Source organism: Panthera tigris, chromosome C2 (assembly GCF_018350195.1).
Source record: "Panthera tigris isolate Pti1 chromosome C2, P.tigris_Pti1_mat1.1, whole genome shotgun sequence".
NCBI lineage: Eukaryota > Metazoa > Chordata > Mammalia > Carnivora > Felidae > Panthera > Panthera tigris.
The window spans coordinates 39472809-39486599 of NC_056668.1; the positions used below are offsets into that span (position 1 = coordinate 39472809).

At 37.4% G+C, this 13791-nt stretch overlaps 1 long non-coding RNA gene across 2 annotated transcripts in view; it reads left to right on the top strand.

Annotated features, from left to right (window-relative positions):
• LOC122241970 overlaps positions 1-13791 on the top strand; it is a 102553-nt gene that overhangs the window by 33449 nt on the left and 55313 nt on the right. For both annotated transcript variants that reach the window (XR_006222081.1, XR_006222082.1), the window contains one exon: positions 8977-9109. This is a non-coding gene — a long non-coding RNA (uncharacterized LOC122241970). The remainder of the gene's footprint in view (positions 1-8976; positions 9110-13791) is intronic.

Sequence of the window (13791 nt, forward strand, 5' to 3'; positions counted from 1 at the left end):
AGAAAAGGGAGAAACATAATAAATGATGAGATTTCATCGTCCACACGATAGAATTGAACAGGTTGCTCAGTACTTTTCCAGGTACTGAGAAAAATGTTTCCAATAAATAGAATGTGTATAATGTCATAAATAATATTCTCTCAAAAAACGGACTCTATAGTGAATATAATACATTTTGTAGGGACTTTTTTCTCAATATGCAAATGATGTGATGAATCATTAAAAGGAAACCTACAAATAATCCAAAGGTCTTCTGTAGCCAATTTAATACCGTGTGCTCAGTGTACTAGATGATTTTTTCCCCCACAGTTGTGGTAATATTGAGCAGCTCTACCTCAAAATACTTCCCCTCAGAAGTTTAAAAAATGCAGATATTTCATGCTGATTGATGCATGCAAACCCTAACACTTTAACATTTAGTCACACCATAGGCACAACCACCAGGTCAAGCATACTAACGAAGAGACGAGGTGTATTAGACACACATTTTGTATAAAGTAGTTTATTTGACCTTTAAAACAAATGGGATTTGTTAAAAAGTGACAATTATATACTAAAGATAAACCATTGACTTACTTTACATAAGATTTAAATATAATTATAAGCCTATCCGGCAAGTATGAATTTAGCTTTGAACACTAAGGCTTTACAGAGAGAGCTTGTAAATATTTGTCTAGCCAGAGATGACGCCAATCAACATGTCATTCCTGCTTTTGAAACACTGTCTTCTACTCTCCTTCCCTATTGAATCTGTGCATGTGCCCACCCCCCCCCCACCCCCACCCCCGGAGAATTAAGAATCCACTGTATTTCCTCAAAATCCAGTGAGGATATCACCAGGGTCCTGCAGTTTTGGAGGTGAATCCAGAGAAGCTTCTTCCCTTGTTCTACACTTTCGTGTCTTGCTCTTCCCTTTGTTTTTATAGTTTCTGTTCTCTGCAGCTGCACATCTGGACAGTGTGATACATTTCTACTGCTTCTCTCTTTTGAGCTTCTCTTTCCACATATTTGGTCTCTGTCACACTGTCATCACTTTTCTTTGACCTCCTTGTGCCCTAACTCATGCCTCACTCTCTGTGGCCACGTGCCCCCCAGCAGGCAAACCTCCAGGTATTGTTCCCACTCGGTGACTTATGTGTCCCACACAGTTCAACTTCCTTGCTCAGACTTTCTCATACTGTGCGTTGCAGGAGGTTCTCAACCTTAGGAAACCGTGTTCATGGAAAGAAGTCTCTGAATTCTGAGAGCCACCAAGAATACAACTGCCCTCTCCCTGGGAATCCAAACAATTCTCTATACATGATACTTTCCTTCTGTGTTCATTGGAAATGCTCAGGTCACAGCTACAAGATGAAATCAAAGTGGCTCTCTATCCCTAAGGCTATGCAGACATCAGAAAAACTTTGATATTTAATATCAACTGGATTTGTGCTACACGTGAGTCTTTAAAAAGTTTCAGGAAGTGGATGCTCAAAAAACACACGGGGGAAAATCCTTCACAGGGAAATTTCCCAAGGCAGCATAGATTCTTTGTCCACTAGCATAGAGAATGGATGAACATCAGCAATAGGATACTCAGGAAAAATCACACTCCTGAGGTCACCTGAGGAGATTTTTTTTTTCCCCAAATGGCCATGGCAACAAATGTCATGATCCCATAAGCTTTTCTCCCCATCAATATGTGTATAACAACTTTCATTGTAAGAAGAAGGCAATCTTTAAAGTAAACACTTCTATTAAACAACATGAAAAAAAAGTGAGTTCATATGAAATTCTTATACATATGGGAAAATATTGGTCTATTTTTACTATTATCATTAATAGCGTATGTTGGTGATCCATTGCACAAAACATTCTGCTATGTGCCGCCATCGAGAGAAAAATACAATTGCATCACTCTCCCATTACTTCAACTCTGAGCAAAGTTCTCATAAGGAATGCTACTTCCTGGAGCACCTGGCTGGTTTAGTTGGTAAAACGTGTGACTGTTGGTCTCACGTTGTGAGTTTGAGGCCCATATTGGGTGTGGAGATCACTTAAACATTAAAAAAAAAAATCTTTACAAGAAAGGAATGCTACTTCCTGAGAGCCAGTCAGGCATTTTGGATAGTGCCTTCACAGGTTCAGATCACATGGATACTAATTAGCTTACTGACAGCAAAGTAATTCTATGAATGGAGCTCCCTTAACTCAGATGATTAATTGCAATTCCCAAAAGTAACTGTCACCTAATGAGCGGTGCACATTCTCGTAGGAGCTGGATCCTATAATCAAGGCCTATTAACAACTCTAGAGAGATATGGTATCATCAACCCATCAAAAAGAGAAAACTTGCACAAAAATGCAATTCAATCCATTATTTTCTTTGATAAACAACATCCATAATTGATAGATATGGTAAAAAGAACAGAACAAAGAATGGACTTTTTAGAAAAGGAATTATGATTAACAATAATTAACACATACAGTGCTTTTTCTTGTAGTGCTTTATAAATACTGATTTAATCCTTACAAATTCCTATGCAGTTGGTGCATCACGATTGTGCACATTTTAAAGAAGAAGAGAGCAAGGCAGAGAGAGGTTAAGTGAATTCTAGTAAATCATCCAAGGATATATCGCTAGTGGACTTCAAAGCTAGATTTGAACTTGGTAGGCTGAATCCAGAAACTGTGTTAATTACTACACTGCAGTTTTTTACTTAAAAACAGAAAATCAGAAATGCAGCTTGATGGGCACACACTGCATGTGATCCTGACAAATTGTCATTCTAATGCTTTTGATATTTGCAGAGTTAGAGAGTATCAATCATTGATAGTAATAATGGTTCAGTTTACTGACCACCTACTATGGGTTGAGCATTTTACCTACATCACTTCTAACTATCTTTCTAAGTTATTATGTGATCCATGTATGTACACATAAAGAACCTCAGAGAAGGTGAGTCATTTGCTTAAGTTTTCATAGCCGGTCAATGGCATCACCTGGATTTAAAACCAGATCTCTCCAAATTTAAAGATTATATATACACTCTACCAGGATCCCTTTCAGTTAAGACTATTTCATAAAAGACTAATTGGGGTCCACAGTCCATCTAAGTCTTTGCAGGCTGTCACCAATATAGGTTTGCCAGACAAATTTGGAAATAAACATGATGTAACAAGAAAAAGGAAGAGAAAGAAAAACAGGATAAAGATTTTAGTGTAGGTTGCATTAACCTTTAGTCGGCATGGACCAGTGAAATGGGTAAATAGAAATTGACCCGCCAGTCCAATTTTAGCTAGTACCATATTTCTTTAAGAATGACTTCCAGATGCTGGCTTTGGTGTCCATTTTGTTATTTCTGGCAAAGAAAATTCTTTTGCATTTTGTCAGCCTGAGAGAGCAGAATCTATTAATCAGTGCCAGCCATGATTTGTTCCTCCAGCATAAAAGTACAGGCCTTTTCCTTGGAATGCTTTTATTTATAACCATCTTTTTTCTCTGTTTCTGCCTACAAGGATGCACATTCATATTTTCACCATGAACTGTGTCAGAGTGTAATGCTAGTCTGTTAATTTAGTGAATTAATTAGCATGAATAAGTAAATGGCACACTCCTTGGGGAACACAAGTAGTCCTTCTAAGGCAGCGGCTCTCAAACTTTGGTATGTACCAGAAGGATCTAGAGTATTAAAGGGAAACACAAAGGCTAGGCTTATTAAAGTAACACAGGCTTGGGTCTTTGCATTTTTGTGAAGTTACCAAGTGATTGTGATACCAAACAAAGTTTGAGAACCACTGTTCTGTGGTTTATTTCAGCCCTGCTTTTTTCTAGTTCTCGGAGCTGAGCCCATGAAGTTTCCCAAATTCATGTCTCCTTTTTCACTCATCTCCTGAACTAAAGCAATGGAGTTTAACAAAGATTACCTTGCAGGAGCGCCTGAGTGGCTCAGTCGGTTGGGCTTCCGACTTCGGCTCAGGTCATGATCTCACAGTCTGTGAGTTCGAGCCCTGCGTCAGGCTCTGTGCTGACAGCTCAGAGCCTGAAGCCTGCTTCAGATTCTATGTCTCCCTCTCTCTCTGACCCTCGCCTATTCATGCTCTGTCTCTCTCTGTCTCCAAAATAAATAAACATTAAAAAAACAACAACAAAAAAAAACCCCAAAAAACAAAGATTACCTTGCAGATCCAAATGGACTCTAAGCTGGCTTCTGGGTCACAGCTTCTCTCTGTGCCTGGTTCTAGGCCTGGGCTTAAGTTTGTATTTTCTTTAGTGTTCCTCTAGTCATCCAGACACAGGAGCCTTTCTTCCCAATGCCCATTCTGTGACCAGTTACAACTGGTTTGGGCCAGTCCCCCGCCTGGGTCTTAACATATATCCAGTGAAATATACTTCCACATAAATATCTCCTTAGAGACTTACCTGGACTATTTGATTTTTGCACACCACCCAACAGTGCTCTCAAACTTTGGATGGTGTTTTAGGCAGGCCCCAATGATTCTTTTCTCCTAGAATTCACGCATTTGTATAATTCCTTCTTAATGACTGTTGGCTGGACTTGCTGCTTTACTTCTAATGAACAGAAAATGGCAGAAGTGATGGGATGTCACTTCTGAGATGAAGTTATGATAAGACCGTGGCTCCTACCTTGGAACGTTTCTCCCCACTTTCTCTTTGGGATTGCTTTGCCTCAGAAGCACACATCTGCCATGATGTGAGGCAGCCTATGGAAAGGCCCATGTGGCAAAGAACCAACTGCCATAAGACAAATGGTTGGGAGAAATGTGATAAGCCTCTTGTAAGCATAAAAATCTCACTGGACAATTTAAGCCAGGAATCAGTGTTAATAAGCTCGATGAGAACGGCTCACCTCTAGTTCTTATTTTATGAAAGGAGATGTACAAATGAAAAAAAAAAAACATTAAATATACAGCAAGTGCCCACAAAAAAAAATTGTTGGAAAAAATAAGATAAAAACCTTTGTGAGTGTGAAAATCTATTAGGGATCTGCTGAGATCTTTTCTGGCTTGTCCTGAAATATATATGGCCAGCTTCCTGATTTTATACAAAGGGTTGCATTAGTTAAGAGCAAGGAACAGAGAATAAGTGTGTAACAGTGTCTTCTTAGGAGTTCTTGAAGTTCATTTGGCACTCACGTGCCTTGGAATGAGAGAGCAGTTTTAAAACCGTGACCACACAGAAAAGGCTGTAGAATAAAAATAAAGTAGAGAATATTGGGAATTATAATAATTGAGTCACAAATTCAACAGAGCAAGAAAAGAAGTTCCAACATTGTGATGATATTGCACAGTACCCAATTTGTGGTTATTTCTAAGAAAAATATCCTAACAGTTTTCACATGTCACCAACTTTTTACTCAAGTAAACTCCAAACCCTAAACCCTTTGCAATTTTTAAACTCACATATTTTAAATATAATTTTTTTTACTTTGTTACAGATTCCATTTATTTCTAAAATACCTTTTTCACGCTTTCAGATATTTAGCAACTGAGCAATCTCTTTTTTTTTTTTAATGCCAGCTGGAATTGTATTATTATATATATTTTTATGTGTAAAAACTAAACTGATAAAAATCCTATTTCTGATTTCCTGACTGAATTCCATGTGTCTTTTAGAGCACAGGAGAAAAATAAAGAAAATAAAGTTTCCTTCTAGGTCCTCCACACTTCTGAGTATCAACATATTTCAAGTATTTATTCCAATGCTAAAAATATCTCCAACATTAAAATGGTGACAAGATCCATTTTGAGTCAGTGAACTACTTCAAGAAAGCAAATGATATACTTCTGAAAGTTGTTTTATTTTTTATTTGTATTTATTTTTAATTTTTTTAAATGTTTATTATTTTTGAGAGACAGAGAGACAGAGCACAAGCAGGGATGGGACAGAGAGAGAGAGGGAGACACAGAAACAGAAGTAGGCTCCAGGCTCTGAACTATCAGCCCAGAGCTTGATGCAGGGCTCGAACCCATATACTGTGAGATCATGACCTGAGCTGAAGTTGGTCACTTACCCAGATGGGCCACCCAGGTGCCCAGAAAGTTGTTTTAATTTATTTAATCCACAAGGGCACTGAGTAGGCCCTACAATATCACCACTCTTAATACTTGCTTGATGAGCTTATAGTCCTTTTGACCCTCGTAGGTGGGATTTACAGTTATAGAAATGTAATTTGCTTCTTTCTCTCTTCAAATTATATGCCTCACATCTCCCCATGTCATTGAGTACATAGTATTTTGTTATCTGGATGTCTTATTACTTATTTATCCTATCTCCTGCTGCTAAATATTTAGACCATAATTTTTCAATACAATTAACTCCAGTAGATAGTCTCATGCATAACTTTTTGCGAGTACCCAAGATTATTTCTGTAAAATAAATTCTTAGAAACAGAATTGATAAACTGAAGACAGGAATATTGCTAAAGCATCAACATGTATTGCCAAGTGACCTTCCATGAAGCTTTTTAGCACCTGGCGTTCTCAGCAGCGTAAAGCCCATTTCCTCATTCACTCACCGTGGTGCTTTGTTTTTGACAGTTTGTTTGTTTTTTTTTTCTTTTATTTGGGGCTAATTTCATAGTAGAAAACGTAACCTAATTGCTATTTGTTAGTGTTCCCCAACCTCTCTATGATTCTGAACATTTAAAAATGGTAAATATCATTTTTAGTGACTTTATAATATTCCATCCTAGGGAAGTACCAAAAGTACTTAATCAGTCCTCATTTTTTTTTTTTTACTTTTAGATCCCTTCTAAATAATCCTTTTAATAATGTTGCAAATAACTTTAATTTACATTTCTGTTTTCCTCAAGCTGGATTCCCACAAGAAATTAGTAGAAGAAAGAGTATTGCTAAGGAGATTTACAGAAAGCCCTTATTAAATTATCAGCATGAGATAACGTTTGTTATGGGTTAAATTGTGTCCACCTAAAAGATAGGCTGAAGTCCTCGTTCGTGGGATCTATGAACATGAGCTTTTTTTGGGATTAGGATCGTTTGATAATTCTCGCATGAGATTCTCTAAGAAATTATATCTAAATTATGTTTAAAAAGAACAATCTGTTGGGAGAAACAAGAGAATTAAGGGATTGCATTGGTAGTTTTATTCCTGTGAAGGGCAGGTTAGATTTGAGGATGCTTTCCCTCCCTGTAGACCATCACACTTATAGCAAGAATATTTATTACTTTCAAATAAGGTTAGATGGGGGCAAACTTCCATTAAACACAGTAGAACAGGAAGCCGTGTGATTATAAACAAGGTCAATAATACTTAAGTTATTTTTAAGAAAGAAATAACAGTGATTTTTATTGCTTACAAGGAAGGAGAGAAGTATGAATGGGAGGAAGGGATGGAAAGAGAGTGAGAAAAAAAAAACAACTCTGGAGAAACAAAAGCAATCAGATTATTTTTTTAGCTAATGAAACACTAGTGTCTTGTGATGAAGAGATGAAACTGAAGGTAAGTCATACAAAATCTCCAGGAGTTACGGTCCTGTCAGAATCCCCTCTCCACGGTAAAAGCAAGAGGCCATGATGATAATCACTGTGGGAACCTCTAAGATAAGGATTTATCTCCAAGAATAGCAATAAAAAGCTGACAAGTACAATTTAATTATGATGGAGTAGGTCTTGACTGACTGTAAATCTCCCTCTGGGGTGTGTATGAAAATTAAGATGCAGGAGTATATGTTTTAATTTATAGGATTCTTCTTCGGACTGCTTATAAATCAAAAGAATAGCAGAAATTTCAAGGACAAAACACATGCTCTGATCATTTTTTGAGTCCTTCTCGGGTGGGTTAGATTTTTTTTTCCCTTTGATTCTATAAAGTCAGTGATCCCGACTTTTCATGCTTACCTTGTCCTATACCTTATCATGTTCACAGTCACAAGGCCTAATGAATAGACACTGTGAAATGATATGGTATAGACTCCTAAGATTTAATTGCAGTGTCTGTGAATAAGAAATCAGGTAGAATATTGCAAATGTACTTAATAAATATGTCCTAACGTGTAAAATAACATATAAACAATATATGAGCATGTTTAGTTAGTTATAGATACCCATATGGTTATTTATTCTATGAAACATTCACAATTATTTACTTAGCCTTCACATTTATAAGAAGTAGTAGGCTTTATGAAGCTCCCCTTTTAAACCAATGAAAAATTTATTTTCCTTGATAAAAAGAAAATAGAAAAACAATGAATAATTTGTTCTTCCTCTTATCAAAGGAAAACATTAAAACATAAATCCAGTTATGGCTAATGATTTTTCTTATGTTACATTTGAAATAAATTGCTTGAATTTGCATGCTATCGTGTTTCAATTTCAGTAAATATTATGAAAATTGTTGCCTAGTCCTAGTTGTTAGTGTTCACTCCACCCAAATTTTTTAAAGCCGCCCATGGTAATGAGATAACCAAGGGACAGCAAAGACTAGGGAATGTATTAGTACAGGAGCTCAGAGGAAGCTACATGATAAAAGCAGGGCAACGATGCTTGAGGTATACAAGAGACTCAAATTGGAGTGGTGCCTAGTTTACAATAAATCAAGGATTTGATATTCCCTCGCAACCCTACCTCACTGCTTTACTCTGATATAATGTGATCCTATATTTCTGACCACAGTGATTAAAGCAATGGTTCTCAATTTGGGGACACTTATATCTACCAGAGGGCATTTGGTGATATTAGAGACATTTTTGTTTGCACAGCCTATTTGGGGGACGAGGACAGGGGGTGCTATTGATACCTAGTTGGTAGACCTTCATAGAATACACAGGACAACTATCCACAATACACCATTTGCTGGCCCAGAACGTCAGTGTGCCTAGGTCAAGGACAAATCAAGCAAATCAAGCAAGGTCAGTCAGAGCTCTTTTTTAAGAGTTTTGAATTTAACAGGGAGTTAAATGAAGCAAAGGAAAATCAATGTACAAAAAAAAAAAGAGTTTTGAATTTGTCTTTTAGATTTTAAAGATGGGAGAATGATGTTCAGTTTCCCTGTGTGACAAAGCTTGGAAAATGGAATAAAGGAACTGCCTCATGGGAGAGAGTGAGGCTGAAGCCGTCGCACAGAAGCAGCAGAGCTGGAAGCAGAAAGGTCAGAGCCCCAAGGGCTTTCAATTCCATCTCTTGTTGCTCCTAAGTACAATCCAGCCTTTTCTAGTTACGTTAACTAAATGGATATAAATTCTCTAAGTTTGGTATGTAAAGCATCACACTCTTCTTTATAACCTGTTCCCAGTGTACAGAGGCCGGGGCAAAATGTTGGCCCTAAAAACACACCATCTAGGGGAATTTGCATGCTCCCTGTGTCTACTCTCTGTGGGGAGAGCTCTCCCACCCAGAGGCCAGGGTCCTCTAAGCCTTTTTATTCCACTGCTCACACTTGTGTGGTCTGAGCTACCTGAGGGGTAGGGGCAGACCCTTGTCAGGCTGCAGTAGTCATTAAAGAGGCTAACGTGTGTAAGTTATGTTAGGTCAAGCTGGCTCAAGACTCTTGAAGTCATGAATCACCTTTGTGATTTCTGAAGAGGAACACTTTTGGTACCAGCCCCTGCTACTTCTGGGATTCGGGCTGGTATCAGGAGGGTTCAGTCCATGCTTCTGCCTCTTCTGATTTGGTGCTAGGGCCAAGCCTCAAGTCTCATCTCCCTCAGCCTTCTTTGGGTGTTTATGGGGGGAGGGGCATGGAGATGGGGAAGAGGGAAGGAGGGAGGACCCATCTTCATGTTCCTCATATCAGCTAGGTGCCCTCGTCCCCAAGGCTCTGACTACCATAATTTCAGGCTGGTTTGCTAAGGCAAACAAAAGATCCTTTTATGAATTTACTCTAGGGCAAGTTTGCCTGTCTAGATGGGCATAATTAATAAGGGCCATAATAATCTGCTCAAAGGTGAAGCATTTGGGCTCATGCTGAGGGTGCTCTTTCCCTGAGGAAGAGAAAATCAATTACTTTCCAACAGGACATCCCTTTGATAAGATACTCTCACAATAAAAGCCCCTATCTCAATACAGTTTCACACTGCACTCTTGAAGATAAATCATTAAACAACGCTCTCACCTGCTCTTTACTCGAAGTTGGCTCTTACTGATTTTGTGATGCAGAGAGACTCTTTTCAGTAGTATGTTCAAAATAGTGTAAAATCACACTTCTAGTCCTGGAGATTTATGCCTGAGAGAAAACAATACTCCAGGGAAAGCTGTCACACTCACCTAGTCTCCTACTAGACATACCTCTCCTTCCCTCCTTCTCTCCTTTCTTCCCTCCCTTCAGTCCTTCCTTTCCAAATAATAACCCTAATGAACTGTTACACAAGTTCTTCTGAAAGAACTGCTCTTCTGAAATCATTTAGTTTTAGAATTCTCCTAACAAATGAAAAACCTTTTAATATTTCCAGATTAATTGGGTTTATGTGCAATTAGAATAAAAGTACCTATTAGCTGTCAGTGAATAAGGAGTTGCAATTTTTCTTTTCTCCTTTCTATCACTTTCCGTACCCCAAAAAGAAAAAAAGGGTAGAAAATGACAGGGAAAGATTTAATTTCACCTCAGCCTACCCACTTCTCTGTGTGGCCTTTTTCTCCATAATTACCTTCATTTTGTATTTTCTAATTACCGCTATAGATGTTAAGTTGACATTAAAGTTAAATTCTCACATCATCAATAAAATGCACTGTTCTTGCAAATTCTTTGTTATAGCTGAAGCCTTGAAGTTCAAGTCTATTTGTAGCAAGAAGCTTCTAGATACTATAAGCGTTTACTTAAAGAGATTTTTTTTTGAATCTTGTTCATTAAGGTAATAAGCCTTATATTTTCACTCAGCAGATATTAAAATGCTTATATGAGAGCATTGTTGACTAGTTTCTAAAGCAAGGTAAATTTTACAACACACAGTTGTTTCTGTCTTTGACAAATGGAAATTTTACAAGAAAAATCCTTGCTTCATATGCTTCCTTTCTCAATCCATGCCCAAGGGATTCACTATCCGTGGGAGATAAATGTCAAACTATATGTAAACTATACTTGAGAACTGGAGGTCCTTAGTGGCCCTGAGCAACACAGTTCTGGGATTGATGGTGTCAATAACAGTCATGTTGTAGTTTCTGGCTTCAGTTTCCTTATGCACGCAGAGATAGAATGCGCTGCATTTTTTAGAACTAGTAATTAAACATTCAATAACATCCATTCTGTTCGTCTCTCTGTATACAAATAAAGCTTTAGAGCTACCTACATATATGTGCACAGAGTTTTTTTTAATGTTATTGTGTAGTTCAATCCCAAATGTGTTTTACAGCATCCTCTTCATCAAAGTCCATTTTAACTTTCCTGACCTAAACTGTAAATCTCCTTTCTCTAAATCCACAGATAATCTGACACTCTAAAGCACAAGCGCAACATTAAATAAAATCCAAATGTAGATTCTAACAAATTTATGAAATTTTAGAATGAGGGGAACATAGTAACCCCATATCTGATTAGAAGATTACCCATGTTTGCCTTAGGTAATCCTTCCTTCTGCACTGTGTTCACACTTTCCTCTTGGACGTCTTTCATTTCTCTGAGTCTTTATACCTTTGTTCTGCTGCCTGGTTTCCTGGGACCGGAGGGGTCTCAGAAGGATTAACCACCACTCAACAAAGGAGAGTAAAGGGCCCTGAGATCAGTCTACCCTACATGTTCTCATTTTCCAGGAAAAAATAAAATTAAAAATAAAGAAGTTGCAATAAGTTAATTATTCAATTTACAAGGGAAAAATTGGGGTTTGCAAACATGGTTTCATTTTTTGAAACGATGTTCTGTATACATTTTTTAAATAACTCAAGAATTTTATTCTGGCTAGCTTTATAGTATATTTTTAGTTAAGGGACTCAAATTCAGAGAGGTAGGGAAAGAAGACATGATGTATATATTTGTCCTAGCAGTAGATATATGAATGTTTTATATTTTAACTATAAGGTATATGTCCTAAATTTTAATTACTATGCAGCTCTTACCCTCTACTGTTAAAATTAAAACAATCTACAATAGTCTATATCATCACACACACACACACACACACACACACACACACACACACACACACAACTATAAGAAATTAGGAACCCTAGCCAACTAAAGATCAAGATAATTCATGAAACAAAGTATAGTTCTAGAAAACCAATAATTCCAAAGATCTGTGAGTATCTGTAATAGGCATTTTGCAAAATGGTTTGGTAACCCTACCTTCAAGACTAGCAATTATTCTGTTGAGTTGAACAGGTCTCCTTTAATTGTCCCTAAGAGTAACTATGTTGCCCTTAGTAGTGCAAACAAATGCAATTCTATAGAATTTCTCTCTATTGGCCTATATAAATCTAATAAAAGATTTAAACTTTTTGAGCCGAGGAAAATATTTTAAGAATCAAAGATCTGAAGTCTTCACATTGGTTCATTCCACTTCTGCTTTATGGATGGTTTTTAGTTCCTTCTCTGAATCAAACTTACCTGTCCTATGAATCATTTCTCTAAGATTCTACTCTTTTTCTTATACAGAAGTATTCTTCTGAGAATACTTATTAATTGCTGGTTTATACTGGTTTATACCCTTCCCAGGTGATAGCTACTTAGGGGACAAGTAACATTTCTGAGAACATTATTTTCTTGGGGAGGACACAGTGCTACAGTTAACACTAATAAACTGAATGATAAAATTGTCAGAAGAGGTACAGGATAGTAGAGAGATATTTTTTGTTGAAGAAACTTTTTTTCCTTATGTTACTTTATAGTGACTATGAGTTACTCTATACTTATTTCTTGGCATGTTCACAACATCAATATGATAATGGGTAATAAATGTCTGATATCTGAGGCACCTGGGTGGCTCAGTTGGTTCAGTATCCGACTTCGGCTCAGGTCATGATCTCAGGGTTCGTGATTTTGAGTTCGAGCCCCACGTCGCGCTCTGTGCTGACAGCTTAGAGCCTGGAGCCTGCTTTGGATTCTGTGTGTCTCTCTCTCTCTACCCCTTCTCCACTCACACTCTGTCTCTCTCTCTCTCTCTCTCAAAAGTAAACATTAATTTTTTTTTAAAAACAATAAATAGTCTGATATCTTTGTAAAAGGAACTTAATATAGATATACTTTTTGGAGGCTGTTCCTCTTATCTAAGTTTATTTAGCAGTTATTTCTTACATTCCAATTACTATTAGCATATTTTTTCTTGATATAAAAGCAATTAAACTTAAAGTGAAAATACTGCCCCACACTGTTTTGCTGTATAGTTTGTAAATGTTTTTAACATCTAGCAATTTTATATGTGAGTAGGAATGAAAAGGAGATTTCTCCTGTTTTCTTGGTCCTCATCTTGACCAAAAGTCAACTGTGTTTTTAAATACAGAGCTTTGGATTACTGAATGCTTACATTTGATAAACAAATGAGCTCTTCTTTATGGGTCGCCTAACCTTGTTGCAGGAGAAAATAAGAGAATAAGCCTTTTGTGTGATTGCGTATTTGGGGAAATTTAGGAGAGAAAGGACAAGTGTAGAGTCTGCTAGGTTCAGCTTACACATGCCGAGGATCCATTCTTGAAGAACTGTTCCAAAGTGTGGTGCCCAGAAGGTGCCCTGTAAGTGACTACAGAGGCCTCTAGTGACAGCTGCTGATAAATGACCTTTCTATCCCCATCAGTGGCAATCCAATCTTCAGATCTGTAGGAACTCTAAACTGTCTATTAGCAGAGTCACCAGCTTTCTGATTGAGAAATGATGAGTAACAACACCCTCCCCTGTCATGATTCTGT